Below are 15,722 nucleotides of genomic sequence, written 5' to 3'. Positions count from 1 at the left end.
AATGTCATTAACTGGACCTGCTGTTGAAGGAAGAAAATTATTGGTTGATCAGTGAGCCTTTAATAAACTGGCCTATTAACATTGACATTGACATCCAAATTGTTAATGTGCATAATAAACAGCAAGAATCCCAGCATCAATCCCAGACTTCCAATTTGTCATCCTTTGCCTTCTATTGGTAAGCCAATTTTGGATCCAGTTATCCAACTTGCCTTGGATCCCATGGGCTCTTCCTTTTGGACCAGCTTTCCATGTGGGATCTTGCCAAAAGCCTTACTGAAGTGCATGTAAACCACATCAACTGCACTATCCTCATCAATGTATTTAGTCACTTCTCCAAAAAACTCAACTAAATTAATCAGACAGAATCTCCCTTTCATAAATCCATGCTGACTTTCCCTAATAAATCCCTTCCTTTGCAAAGATTGATCAATCCTGTCCTTCGGAATTTTTTTTTTGGTAATTTCTCTAACACTGACAAACTGGTCTGTAATTCCTGGGCTATCCCTTCTGCCCTTCTTGAACAAAGGAACACATTACCTATCCCCCAGTCATCTGGTACTTCACCAATGATCAGTGAAGTATTAAATATCTCCACCAGGACCCCAGCAATCTATCTCCTTGCCTCCCATAACAGCCTCAGATGCATCTCATCAGGACCTGGGGAGTTATTCACCTTTATGCCTCCTCCTCCTTATTAATCCTAGTATACTCAAGAACCTCACTACCCTAACTGAAATCCTAGCAACAATGTCTTTCTCCTCTGTGAATACAGATGGGAAGTATTCATTTAAAACCTTATCCACACCCTCTGGCTCTATGCAAATTCATAGTCTCTTTGTCTGTAATAGATCCCATTCCTTCTCTTGTAATCCTCTTACTCTTAAAATACTTATAGAAAGCCTTGGGGCTTTCCTTGATCCCATCTGCTAAAGATATCTTGTGGTGCCTCTTTGCCTTCCTAATTTACTTCCTAAGCAACCTCCTGCACTCTCTCTATACTTTTGAAGGGCCACCCTGTTTTTAGTGCACTGCACCTGACATTTAGGGCGGCACTGATGCCTCACAGCACCAGGGACCCAGGATCGATTCCAGCCTTGGGTCACTGTCTGTGTGGAGTTTGTACATTCTCTCCGTGTCAGCACGGGTTTACTCCGGGTGCTCCGGTTTCCTCCCACAGTCCAAAGATGTGCAGGTTAGGTGGATTGGCCGTGCTAAATTTCCCTGTAGTGTTGAGGGATGTGTAGATTAGGTGGGTTATAGGGGTGTGGGTCTGGGTGGGCTGCTGCAATGGTCGGTGTGGACTTGTTGGGCCGAAGGGCCTGTTTCCACACTGTAGGGATTCTATGATTCTATGATATGCTTTCTTCATTTTCTTTATCAAACTCATGACATCCCTTGACATTCAGGGTTCTCTGGACTTGCTGCCCTTGTCCTTCGCTCTTAGAGGAACATACTGGCCCTGAATTCTCACTGTACTACTTCTATAGTACTTGCACTTTCCAAATGTCGACTTATCTTCAAATTTTTGCTCCAAGTCTATGTTTGCCAGATTCTGTCTCATGATATTGAAGTCAGCATTCCCCCAGTTTAGACACTAAATTTCTGCACCATCCTTATCCCTTTTGAAATTTGCAGTTATGGTCACTATCCCCAAAATGCTCACTCACTGAAACTTCAACCACTTGACCAATTTTATCCCCAGGATAGGTCAAGCACTGCCTATCTCTAGTAGGACTACTACATACTAGCAGACAAAAATGAGCTCTCTTGGATACACTTTAAAAATTCCACCCCATCTAATCCCTTCATACAAAGGCCATCCCAGTTAATGTTAGCAAAATTGAAGTCCCCTACAACTATAACCCTGCTTCTCTCAGATCTCTCTGTGATTTGCCTACATACCTGCTCCTCTACCTCCCTCACTTGGGAAGCCTGTGGTATAATCCAGCAAAGTAATCACACCTGTTTTATTTCTAAGATCTACCCAGACGACTTCATTTGAAAACCCTTCTAGGATGTCATCCCTAATTACTGCAGCGATGGTTTCCTTCATGAATAAGTCAATGTCTCCTCCTCGCATTAATCCCACCCCGCCCCCCCATCTCCCTGGAAATGGAATATTGAGCTGCCAGACCTGTCTGTCCTTCAACCGTGCCTCAGTGATTTCAACAAGATCATATTTCCATGCATTGATCAATGTTCTAAGTTCATCCACCTTATCAATCAAGCTCCTTGCATTAAAATATATACAATTTAGCTTTCTGGACCTTCTATGTGCCTTACCTTGCCCATGTCTTTTCTGTCTCCTGGACTGTCCTAGCATTCCTTTTATATCTGATTGGACCTTGCTCCTAACTTTACATCTGCTGTGTGCGCTATCCCCTTGCTGAATGAGTTTAAAACTTCCCTAGCAGCATGAGGAAACCTCCCAGCAAGTATATTGGACCCATTCTGGGTTCAGGTGCAACCACACAGTTTGTGAGTTCCCACCTACCCCAAGGTGATCTCAGTGTCGTCTGTGGCTCAGTTGGAATTTATAGAACAAAAACAGGGAATTTATTGCAACTGACCTAAGCTGCTGTTTATGCCCTCCATGAACCTCCTTTCACCCTAATCAACTCCTTCAATTCTTTTTGCACAAGTTATGCTATATTTGTGAAATATTTAATAGTACCTTACATGACAGTTCAAATTTGACATCACTTAAAGTGTAATGCAGTTCAATTTCTTTAAATAAAGTACGTGGTATAAATGAAACATTATTTCAATTATTAAGGTTAAGGGTACGTAGGTGAGGGACATTGGCTGGTTAAGTACCTTACCGCATCCTTCAGTACATAGTCCTGGACCTTAAAATGTGCAAATCTGCAACACTCAGCAATGGATAGCTCTTGGCATGGGAGGATTTCAGGAAGAACCAAGAGGGTCTTTCACCAGTTGATGTTCATCTCAGTGCACATTCTTAGAAACAATGGGGTTGTGTGACTGAACTGAATTACCCTCGACAAAAGTCATTGCTTCTCACCATGTGTCAGGCTTTCCCCAAAAGGGATCTATTAAATTATGTTAAATTATGTTAAATCAACTTGTTCGGATATGTTACAGTATAACTCTATGGTAGGGGGAGCTTGAAATCAGACATTCTGGCCCAGAGATAGGGCACTACCACAGCACAACTAGAGCCCCCTTCTATCCCTTATATCCATTCAACTTTTTTATGATTCTGCAGTCAATAGACAGGATATACTGACAGTGAATCTCCTGACCGAATCATCTTTTGTCAATTGCTGCAACCATTTATGTTTATTCTGAATAATGGAATCTTTCATATAAAGGAAATTGAAACAGCCCATTCCTGGCAGCTCAGTTAGCCCTAGACCTACTGGAAGCAAGCTCTTCCCTGACCTATTGCACCACACCTGACCTTTCGGCAGCGAGTTCCACCTATTGCTTCGCCCACAACCGTTTTTGCTTCTCTCTGCATTGTCATACTAGATCCAGGAAATGAGCTGCGTGTGTTAAAGTTACAGTTATAAGGCAAGAGTATGTTCTTTGAGTCAGGATTCCAATGTTGGTGTCAAAGGCGGTCGCAATCCGTCACCGGGCAAAATCTTATACACTTGGTGGTGGTGAGCGTGGATGTGGGACTGGTATTTAATTCTGCAGGATGCTAGTGTCAGTCAGTCAAGTCGCCATAATCTTACCAGACCATAGAGAGAGAGAGAGAGAGAGATACAACTGCTGGTGGTTTAACCTGAGGGTTATAGAGTCACATTTGTAGAGATGTACAGCACGGAAACAGACCCTTCGGTCCAACATGTCCATTCTGACCAGATATCCTAAGTTAATCTAGTCCCGTTTGCCAGCATTTGGCCCATATCCCTTTAAACCCTTCCTATTCACATACACATCCAGATGCCTTTTAGATGTTGTAACTGTACCAGTCTTCATCACTCCCTCTGGTAGCTCATTTCATACACGCACCACCCTCAGTGTGAAAAAATTGCTCCTTAGGTCCCTTTTAAATCTTTCCCCTTAAACCTATGCCCTCTAATTTTGGACTCCCCTACCCTGGGGAAAAGACCTTCACTATTCACCCTATCCATGCCCCTCATGATTTTATAAACCTCGATAAGGTCATCACACCTCAGGCAAGGGGAGAAGGAAAGTCCTTCATGGCAATCTCAGCTGGTGTGGGGATTGAACCCATGCTGTTGCCATCACACTGTTTTGCAAACCAGCCATCCACGCGAAATCAACTCCGAAGGTTGCTAATATACCCAAAACTCAGCAAAGCCCTGTTTCCATTAGAACTAAATTCTGGGCAGATAGGCTTATGGTTCAACTGCCTGCCCTCTTGCAAACTGAGGCCCATAAGTGACCAATTATTAACTACTAAAGGGCCTCATCCACTGCTGCTAGGTTTAACCCAGCTACAAATCGGCCTGTCACCATGCATTGTGAGCAATCGGGAAAGGAGATTCAAAGAGATTCAGTGCCTCATTAAAGGACTGGACTTCAAGAAGTGGGGTGACATTGAGATCCCAAACCCTCCTCATGAATCTACCTCTTATAACCTCCCACTTGCCCCCATTTATGCTTTCCTGTAGCCTCGGTACTGTGTGATGCCGGGGCTCCAGCATAGCCACAGCATCCCCTATGCTTATGTTGAAAGTAGGGGCTGCTGGCTAAACAAAGGCTGGACATCTGCCTCCAGGGTCTGGTTTCTAGGTGCAGGTCTTACCAGAGTCTGATTGTTATGTGGTTCAGCAGGCTTTCTTGTAAAGTGGCACCACGGATATTGTTGTGATGTGTCTCACAGTCAATATATCAATCTACCTTTAAGCGACATACTCATGAGACCATCACTGTATCATAGCACATAACCTGAGGATGTAGATGTCTTATGCTCCATATTACTCCAGGATTACTTGAAGCATGACTGGAAGTATACTGCTCTAATCTAATAGCTTAATGTTAGTCCGGACAATTGTTACAAATATATGTTGAATTCTTCAACACCAAAATATCTTCTCTTTTAAAAAGAATAGATGTCATAGTATTGAAGAATCCAACAGATATTACACCCATTTTCTTATGCTACTATGGATAACATAAGCCTTGGCCCACAAGTTTAAACACGCTACTGGAGGCAAAATCACATCAGGTCTCTCACTGTCTCTTCAACTGGTTGATGACACCCTCCATACCACAACAAGACTTTACCCACCATGTGAGACACAGTTGCCCAGTGATGGATTTTCCCCAAAATGGCCAATTAATAGCAAAAGGGCTGGCTTTCCAACCAGGTAAGTCCAGTAGATCCAAGAAAGGACAGCAGGCAGACTTTCAAAGCTGAAATTCCAATTGGAAGCTCTGCAGCCCTGAAGAACCAGCAGGAAAGTGAGAGAGAAAGAGGGCAGCTCCACCTTTAGAAGCTAAGCCACCAATGTAGAGATTGAGTCCCTCCTCAGAGTGGCCTGTGGCCTCAGCTGGGAGCTATCAGGCAGGGAGGGCTTTTAGGCCAGTCTGGATTATTAGCAACCTGCTCGCAGGAGGCAACCTCCAGCTTGCCTAGGACCTGGTCCGTCAGGGCCACAGACTGCAATCGGCTTTTAGTTGCTGTTAATTGGCTACCCACCATTTGTGGGTATGGACCTGCTGTCTCCATTCCTGACTCAGATCAAAAGGCCCACAGGCAGGTTAGAGCCTTTAAACTGATGCGCCAACTGGTAGCACAAACTTCCATGCACACCAGCCTCCATGTTCATCCCCATTATGGCTGAATCATTCTGCCACAAATCTTATGCTGCCATTTGAGAATTTGAATTTAGTTTCAAAAATCTGGCATTAAGAGGAGTGACCATGAAGTTGTCAGATTGTTGTGAAAACTAACCAGTTGATTATTGTCCTTTAGGGAAAGTAACTTGCTGTCCTTACAGTCTGTCCCATGTTGGTTCTTAACTGCCCACCTCTGAAGTGAGCCAATGAGGCCCTCAATTGTTCAACTCCTCTGCTTCAAGAAGGCAAGTATCAACACTTTCTTAGGGTAACCAGGGAATGAAAAATATCATGATCTTGCCTGTGATGCCCACATCCTTGCATTCGTAAAAAATAATGAACCGGCTTCACTGTTCTTCACTGCCTGAATGGATGTATAGCAGGAAAAGCCACTGCTGGTGACAGTTTTCCACACTGTGAGGGATTGTGATCCCCTCTGACTCCAACATTGGGATCCCACTCCAAACGGCAACATCTTGCCTTTGAATTTATGTTTTATGTTCTTTGGTTTAGTGACAGAAGTACTGTCATCGAACTCCATTTACCCTGCTTAGCACAAATTGTGCCTTCTCAAAGTAGTTCTTAAGTTTCCAAGTGTCAGTTTTCATGTTGGATACTGAGTTAGAATGTACTATATTTGATCCCCACACCAGGGGCCATTCCAGTATAGGATTGAGAGAGTACTGCAACATCAGAAGTACCATCTTTCTGTTGATATTTCAAACCAAATTCCAACTGTCACAGGGTCATAAAGCAAGGAAACAGATCCTTCAGTCCAAACAGTCCATGCTGACCATAATTCCAAACTAAACCAGTCCCACCTGCCTATACTTGGCCCATTACCCTCTAAACTTTCCTATTCATGAACTTATCCAAATGTCTTTTAAACATTGTAACTGTACCCGCATCCATCACTTCCTCTGGACATTCATTCCACACACAAACCACTCTCTGTGTAAAAATATTGCTCCTCATATCTTTTATAAATCTGTCTCCTCTCACCTTAAAAATAAGCCCCCTAATATTGAAATCCCCCACTCTAGGGAAAAGGCACCTGCTATTCATCTTATCTATACACCTCATGATTTTATAAACTTCTATAACATCACCTCTAAATCTCCTACGCTCCAGGGAAGAAATTCCCAGCCTATCCAGCCTTTCCTAATAACTCAAACCCTCTGTTCCCGGCAACATCCTGGTAAATCTCTTCTGAACACTCTCCAGCTTAATAACAGGGTGATAGAATTAGACACAGTACTCCAGAAGATACCTCACCAAAGTCCTATAAAATTTCAACATTATATCCCAACTCCTATACTCAAAGATCTGAGCAATGAAAGCAAGCATCCTAAATGCCTCCTTAACCATCCTATCTAAATGTGATGCAAGCTTTCAAGGAATTATGTACCTAAACCCCTTGGTCTGTTGGTTCTACAACACTACCTAAGGCCTCAGATGGCTATTGTACAGCACTATTGTAAAGATGAGTGGGGCTGTAAATGGGGAGATGGAGTGGAGAGGGGGTAGATGGTGGTGATGGTGAGGTATGGAGCAGGATGGTGTCCTAAGACAACATTTATTCTTCAACCAGTATCAGTAAAACAAATCATGTGATCACATTGCTGTTTGCAAGACCCAGCTTTATGCAAGCATGTGCTTTATTTCAGATATTCCAATAGAGTCTGTACTTAAAAGCAGACTTCATTGGCCATAAAGCACTAGGGGATGTCCTGAGGTCATTAAGATTGTCACATGTACAGGACATTTTTTTCACTTTTGATTGAGGTCTAAACTCTATGACTCTAAAATATTCAATGTATCCAATAAAGATTTGGTAAACAACAGCAATCATTGCCAGAGACTTGCATCCTCTATTGTTCCAAGGCAAGTTCTGGGGCATGATTATTGCAAGCAGTAGGCACCTTAGTCCTAGAAAAGCTCTTCAATAGCAGGCTCAAGTCCCAGTTGCAATGTCTATACTGCATGATTGACGGGCAGTACCTGGACAATTAGCTGGGCTACTGGAGGGTTAATCTGAAAAATTTTGATAGATTCTGACACCATTTCTTTGCAAGCACAGTGTTGCTGTTTCTTGCATCCTGACTTCAGAGAATACAGCACACTTCAAAAGATACTTGACCTGCCCAGTAGATTCAAAACCTTAACCAGTCACTGCCTAGCATTTAAACATCAAAAAAGCAACTTCAAACCTTGCCATTTTAGATCTTAATGTTTTGCCCTTCATATTGAACAATGTTTTTTAAGAAAGGTTCTGTGGTCAAATTGAATGTGGCTCAAGTTCACACTGTTTAACCAGGTTGTGTTGTGAGCAGGTAAGTAACAGTGTCTTAGGCTAGTTGTTATCCTCATCTGAAATCACTCAAAACAGGTTATGTGTCATTATCTCAATGTGCTTCCTATCAGTAACTACACTTCAAACAAATATCGTTGGGCCTAAAGCATTTTGTAATGCTCCAAGATCTAAGATTCTCTGCAAAAACAGGATTAATTTTCTCAATTTGAATCCCAATCCTTTTTATTCATACACACCCCGAACAGGATCTATTATAAGGATGTAATTTACCTTTCAATAGATTTTCAAAATGTTCATCTATGAGCTCAAAAGAAAAGAAACAAAGATAAACAGCTGTCTGTCTTACCAAAGTACTAAAATAATCTGCTTGAACCATTATGTTTTGAAGCTATTTCAAAATTTGTATCATCTGCTTCTCATTTGCTTTCCATTTTTCTTTCTTAAAGACAACGTACTGAAAAACAAGACATAACACAGTGTGGAGCTGGAGGAACCCAGCAGGCCAGGCAGCACCAGAGGAGCAGGAGAGTTGATGTTTCGGGTCGGGACCCTTCTTCGTACTGAAAAACAATATGACTTTAAAACTAAAAGCTACAAACAGAAAATACTGGAACTATAAGTCAGTCAATAGTTCAATTCATAGTCGTTTGAAACCCTAAATATATATTGGTAACCCCAAGTTCTACAGAAGGCGCAGGAAATCCATTCTGATGTTAACTTGTGGTCAGAAATGGGGCCTGTTCACCGTTAGTACGTTTAACCTATTAAAATATCTAAAAAGTGCTTCGCAGAATGCAATCAGAGAAAGTTTGGCACTGAGTCACATACAGAGATATTAATACAGGCTTAGTCAAAAGCCCAGTCAAAAAGGTTGATTTTAAGGAGCATCTTAAAGGTAGAGACAGAGTTAGAGAAGAGAAGAGGTTTAGGCAAGTGTATTCCAGAATTTAGGACTTTTAGCACTGATGGTAGGATTGTCAACTGGGGGAGTCAAGAAAATCAATGATCTGTGCCACGCCAAATTGGGAGGAATGCAGAAATGCCAAAGAATTGCAATGGTGGAGGAGATTAGAGAGCACAGTGGAATGACACTAATTCGTCATTTCCCTTTCAGATGCTGTCTGATCAGCTGGGCGTTTGCCATTTTCACTTTCCCTTTGTTTCCTTGTCAGATCATATATGCGTGACACAGGGACATTCCAGTTCTCTTTACAAAAAGGAAACAATTTGATCTTTGAGGGACCAATCTCTGAAATTGGATATTACTACAATTATTAAAACCAAGACTAAATCAGTCCCACCCTGTAAAGGATTTCACTACAACCTGCAGACAGAGGGTGACTCTACAGTATTTCAATATCAGACTGGCTTGACTGGTTACACCACAGTCTTTGAATTAAAAGGCCACACACTCAGGCTCCACTAAAGAACACAATCTGAGCTGGTCCTGCAATACTGCACTTATTGCTCTTCTTGGGATCAAGTGGTAGAATCAGGTTTGTGGATAATAAATGCTTGTCAAGAATATTTTTAGTTTTGTTCACTGATGGGACATGGGCATCGCTGGGTGGACCAGCATTTATTGCCCATCCTTAGTTGCCCATGAAAAGGTGGTAGTGAGATGAATCCTTGAACCACTACAGTCCACGTGCTGTGGGTAGACCCATAATGCTCTTAGGGAGGGAATTCCAGGATTTTGACCCAGTGACAGTGAATCAGGATGGTGAGTACCTTGAGGGGGGTGTGGATACTTGCAGGTAGTGGTGTTCCCATATATCTGCAGCCCTTGTCAAAACAGATGGAAGTGGTTGTGGGTTTGAAAACTGCTGTCTGAGGATCTTTGGTGAATTTCTACAGGACATCTTGTAGATAGTACACACTGTTGCTACTGAGCATCGGTGGTGGAGAGAATGAATCTTTTTGGATATGGTGCCAATAAAGTGGGCTGTTTTGCCCTGGATGGTGCCAAGCTACTTGAACGTTGTTGGAGCTGCACCCATCCAGGCAAGTAGAGTATTCAATCACACTCATGACTTGTGCCTTGTAGATGGTGGATAGGATTTGGGGAGTTAGGAGATGAGTTATTCGCTCAGTATTTCGAGCTTCTGACCTGTTCTTATAGGCATTGTGGTCCAGTTGAATTTCTGGTCAATGGTAACCACCAGAATGTTGATAGTGGGGGATTCAGTGATTGTAACACTGGTAGGTCAATGGGCGGTGGCTAGATTGTCTCTTATTGAAGATTGTCATAGCCTGGCATTTGTGTGGTGTGAATGTTACATAAAATATATTGTATATTTATCTCTGATATATACATCTTGCTTGAAGCGCCAAGCTTGACTCAGCACTTTTGCATTCTCTCCTCAAATGTTGTGGGTTCAAAACACACACTTTGAACATAAATCCAAGCTGCAGTCGGGATGGGCTAGGGCATTCTCGCAGAGAACTGAGGAAGTGCCACACTGTGTGAGAGGCAACCATTTAAATTACATGATAAACCGGATCCTTATAACAATAAAAACTTGCATTTGTATGGTACCTTTAACCTATTAACCAAGCCACATATGCACAAATACTTAGAGAGGTAATCAAAAGCTTAGTCAAAAAAGTCATTTTAAGGAGTGTCTTAAAGACAGAGACAGTTAGAGAGGCATAGAGGTTAAAGGAGGAAATTCCAGAGTTTGGGACCTGGGCAGTAATGTGAACCAAGATTTGTTCTAACAGGGCTCTCTGGCAAGATGAAGAGAGAATTAACAAAGAGAAATGAGTTCAATAGATACTAGATCAGGCTAAGTTAGAGTAAAATGCAAGGAATGATCAGGGGTGTAAGACGGAACTTTTGAAGATTGAGGAGGGGAAAGGTGGGAAGAATAATGATTTTAGATTTTATTGTCATGTATACTCAAGTACAGAAGTACAGGAGTACAGTGGAAAGTGTATAATGGTACCACACATGGCACCATCTTAGGTACCAAGGTACCTAAAATAAAAACTTAGGTACAAAGTAGTAAGAGAAACGAGAGTTAAAAAGTTAAGCATTACTCCATAGAATAATAGAAAAATAAAGAAATAAGGTAATAGTTATCACTAAAGTTTTTCCTAGTTTAAACTAGGAAAATAAAGGGATAAGTTAAAAGTTCAAAAGGCTTTGATGAGTCCTCAGCTTACCTCATTCTGCTGTCTGTTCCTGACACTGCAGCTGCAGATACCTTCGCTGCTACCAAAACTGCTGCCCCTCCAATCTCCCCCACTGCCTTGGGAACATGCCCAGGCAGGATCAACTTGCACATCGACCTAAGATACTACCATAAGCTGCCAAGAGACAAGCCGACATACTGCCAAGAGACCAGGCTGACAGCCGTCATGAGACCAAGTGAGGACCTGCCTCAAGCCACCGAGAGACCAGGCCAAGACCCATCATGAGCTGTTGAGATGACCACTACAATGTCTGTGAGACAAGAAAGAGAAAAGGAGAGGAAATGTGTTTTATGTTGTTTTTATTTAGTTATTGTGTTCATTGCTGACTATACTTGCAAACTGTATACCAGGCAAAATATGAGGCAACGAAGCAGGTTTGGGTGTGGAGAACCTGTATAATGGCTAATTGTATAATAGAGGAACTTGTTTTTAGCATTTACAAAGCTAACACAATGAGTAAAGCCATTTGGTCCATCTTTCAGAGACTGTGTAGGCTGTTGTATATTATGATTCAACCAATTAATTACCTCAGTAGAAGTACTACAGTTTCCCACCTCAAATATAACACAAAGCTCACCATCTGAACTTACAGGTTGAACAAGTCAACCATCAGTAAACTGTTATCTATCAAAGACTGCTTTTGTGACCAGAACCACCGCTAGGCAGAGCAATGCAAGCACGGGTATAAGCTTGGCGGTGTTGCTTTTAAACTTGTATCCTGCTCAAAAACACTGTGTATTTTAAATGAATGTAAATAAGGTTACCAAAGCTGAAGAAATACAAGTATATTTGGGAAGAACCCTCCAGAGGAGCCTTCAAAGTGCTGATTGTGTATGGAATTTTGTACAGATCATTTTTGCTGTCCTTTATTACCTATATGCCTTATTATCATTTACCCTGTTCTGATTTCCGTTCAAGGACTGTTCTTCTTGTTCTACAAATTTTAGTTATTTTCAAGAATTTTTAATTGTGCTTAATGATTTAATCTTCTGTTAGCTTTTGTTCAACACCCTCTACTCAATGCACTTGTGGTTTGCAACCTTTTGGAAGTTCATCAAGAACTTTTGTAGTCACAGCAATCCAAGTTTTCCTCTTGTTCCATGTTATTGAGGATGCAAAAAATCATATGGCCATTTTTAATGGCTGCACCTATCTCCCGTGCTGGGAACACACACACTGTTGCATCAAATAGGTTAATAAGACTCCATTAGCAGAGACCGCTGTGAGCAATGATGTACTTCATTATTGCCAGCCAAGTTTCTTCATCACCAGATCAAGAGGCGGAAGTCAGGATGTTGTCACTTCATTGTCCCTTCCAGCCTTAGCAACTTGAGCAGTCTCTAACCTGCTAGAGATGGTGAGAAACTGTTAATTTGACATATTCTATAAATACTTCACAAATAACTTTTCAGCAGCAAACTCGCAAGTGGAACAATGAATGCCAAGTGACGACAGATGAGATACAAGTGCTGGTAAAGCATTCAGAGCATCTGGATGAAATTAGGCTTTCAATGGAATTCCATTGGAAGGCAGAGTTGAGGGCGATTTTCCAGTATCCCTACAACTACATACGTAAATTGATTGTGACATTCAGATACTGCATGAGTTGGAGGAAAGATTCATACAAAGGCGTGCACTTCTGAAGCCTAAATAAAGTCAGATTGATTTGTATTTTATTGTGCACTCAATGTGAAAAAACATCCCAGGTCTCCTGTTGAATGGAGATTAGCGAAGGGAACTAGAGCCACACAGGCAGGTAGAGCGATAGGGGAGACTGAACATCCGGTCTAATAAATTGGACCATGATGATGTTTCTAAAAGAAACAGATAAAAAGGTGGAGAGAATCATTTTCCTTTGTACTAGACATGACTCCAATCAATAAAGAGTTTCCCCCCAAATCTCAAGAACTGTTGGAGACCTGGCACCTTCTCATCTACAGGAAGGAGGAGACCCAGCATTGTCAAAATCAGGTACTTCAACCACATACACAGAGAAGTACAGAAGCAACAGACGAGTGTGCAGCACCCAATGGCCCTTATTGCCCAGATGCTGCAGCTACCCCAAGGTCATTTAGAAAGCCAAATACACTTGCATTCCATTACCCCAACTATTGTCCTCAGGGCTGAAAGCAGGGCAACAAGGCATGGGGAATTTGGTATCCACTCTGGTTATCCCTTCCTCACAAGGAGACAGGGCGATGCCATAAAGCACCCAGTGAGAGGAGGAGCCACACACAGGCCCCTCAGAAGCCTCCCCTTAGGACATTCCAAAGGTGGCTGGGCCCTCTATCTCCATCCTGCCTGGCCCCATCCGATCCTGGAAGTTCAAGCTGAGGAGGCCTACTTGCCTAAAACCCTCAGCACATCTGAGCAATCCAGAAACAAACAGCCCAGGGGTCGCCTGACCTAAACATCCACAGCCAATGTGCCCCATTCTGCCTCCATTTCAGCTGTGGAGGCTCAGTCAACACTAAGGCCAAATGGACAGGAAAGAAAACAAAGCCTCTTGAGGTCACTTTGGCAAAGGAATATTACATGTGTGTAAGTTTGATTTTGTACTACATCTGTTTAGTGCCTGTGTAATTCCCAATGTAACTGACAGCATGATGCCTACCTTAGGCATTGGTACATTATGTGTAGATGTGTTGAGTGTCTGCTGCAGCATCTGGAAGCAAGATAAATACTGTATCTATCATGCAATTGATTCTACTGACACCTTTTGCTGTCATGCTGAAACACGCCTATTCTTTCTCTGTTCTCTGCATCTGGAAGTGTTGGTGTGAATGAAATGGTCAGTAATGTCTGTGGGAAGGAGATGTGCAGCACACAGGAAGCCAATTTACGAGAATCACCAGGGATCAAGAGGTTCATAGGTCTGTATCCTGTAAAGTGCATGGATCTGTTGTCGTGGTGTTTCCCTCCTAAAAGGCCTCACATCAGTGGGTCTGACAGCCCTCTCCCTCAAAGATCAGGACACTTATCCTGTCCATTCCTGGTGGGGGTGCAGCCATATTCTTCCCCATGACATACTTCTGATTACCACCACGATGGAAGGTAACAGTAAACACTTCAGAGGGGGGATTACAATCTCTGCTCTTATGTGTCAGCGAGGCCCCAAATATTCAAATCCCTTTCCCTGTTGCCCTTCCCATAAACCCCATCGGTTTTGCACCTCGCCAGGTCCTCCTGTCCACCTTCCCCCAGCTCCTGGCATCTGAGGTAACTGTGTCAGGTCTGATCATACACTGCCACGAACTTGAAGCCAGGGTGCTCCTCACTGGACTGGGTGCTTTGGAGCCACAAGACTGACTGAGACCCAGTTTCTGAACTGCAGAGGCCCTGAGCCCTGATTCAAAGCACCCCAAATGGAAGTCTGCCTGTTGCCAATACCCTGGAAAGGTATCAGAAACTGCCCTTGTCTTACTGTGCTAGGACCCCCTGACTAATGGATACCCCCATGGACTGTGGTGAGGACTACTCCCCTAAGACTTTGAGACATGGTTGCCTGCTTACTGCACATGCAGTGTATTTGCTGCACGAGCTGCTAGCACATCGGGCAGCTGTGAGATTGACATAGCACACTGCCATAGAGCTAGACATGCCTTTGCTGAGGACTGCTCACCAGCAAGGCAAGCTGCCTGTGGTGTGACTAATTGGCAAGGCAACGCAGGGATGCCGCGAGCATGCGGGGAGGCATTAAAGTGAATGAGTATGAAGAGTGCAAGTGAGAAGCCTTGGGATGCAGCCGAGTCAGACCTGTGAGCTGGGTGTCTGTCACTGCCTGCAAAGTGTCCTTGCAGCAGCCATTCAATGCCATGTGGATGTCTGCCTCCTAAGCATCTTAAAATTAGATTGGAGAGGTGTCATGATGGTCCTGAGGGGTTGCAAATCTCAGGTGTCAATGTCTGTAGACAAGAGGTACATCGGAGATGGTGTTTGGAGCTGAGCAACATGCAAACACTGTTTGCAACCAGTGGGGAGTTGAAGTAACCAGATTACCCGCTCTAGTTTCCATGTCTAGAATTCTCTATATCTAGTCTAGTCTCTACATCTAGTCTCTACATCAGTCCTGATGAAGGATCTAGGCCCGAAACGTCGACTCTCCTGCTCCTCTGATGCTGCCTGACCTGCTGTGTTCCTCCAGCTCCACACTGTATCGACTCTGACTCCAGCATTGGCAGTTCTTGCTATCTCCAATTCCCTACATCTAGTTCGTTCAGCCATTTGGTAAGAGAGGAAGCTGTATAGTAATAATGCGAGGTGAACAGTTAAGAAGGCATTTAACAAGCAATAATCCCTGTTAATGGGCAACTTGCTGCTGCCTAGCAAGAAACATGCTTCAATAGTGCCCAGCAGATATATAAAAGATGCAGTGAAATGCACTCAACATCAAGAAAGACTTTGCTGGAATTTACATGTAGTTTTG

The sequence above is a fragment of the Rhincodon typus genome, chromosome 27 (genome assembly GCF_021869965.1).
Source record: "Rhincodon typus isolate 14 chromosome 27, sRhiTyp1.1, whole genome shotgun sequence".
Classification (NCBI taxonomy): domain Eukaryota; kingdom Metazoa; phylum Chordata; class Chondrichthyes; order Orectolobiformes; family Rhincodontidae; genus Rhincodon; species Rhincodon typus.
This window is presented reverse-complemented; position numbering follows the sequence as displayed.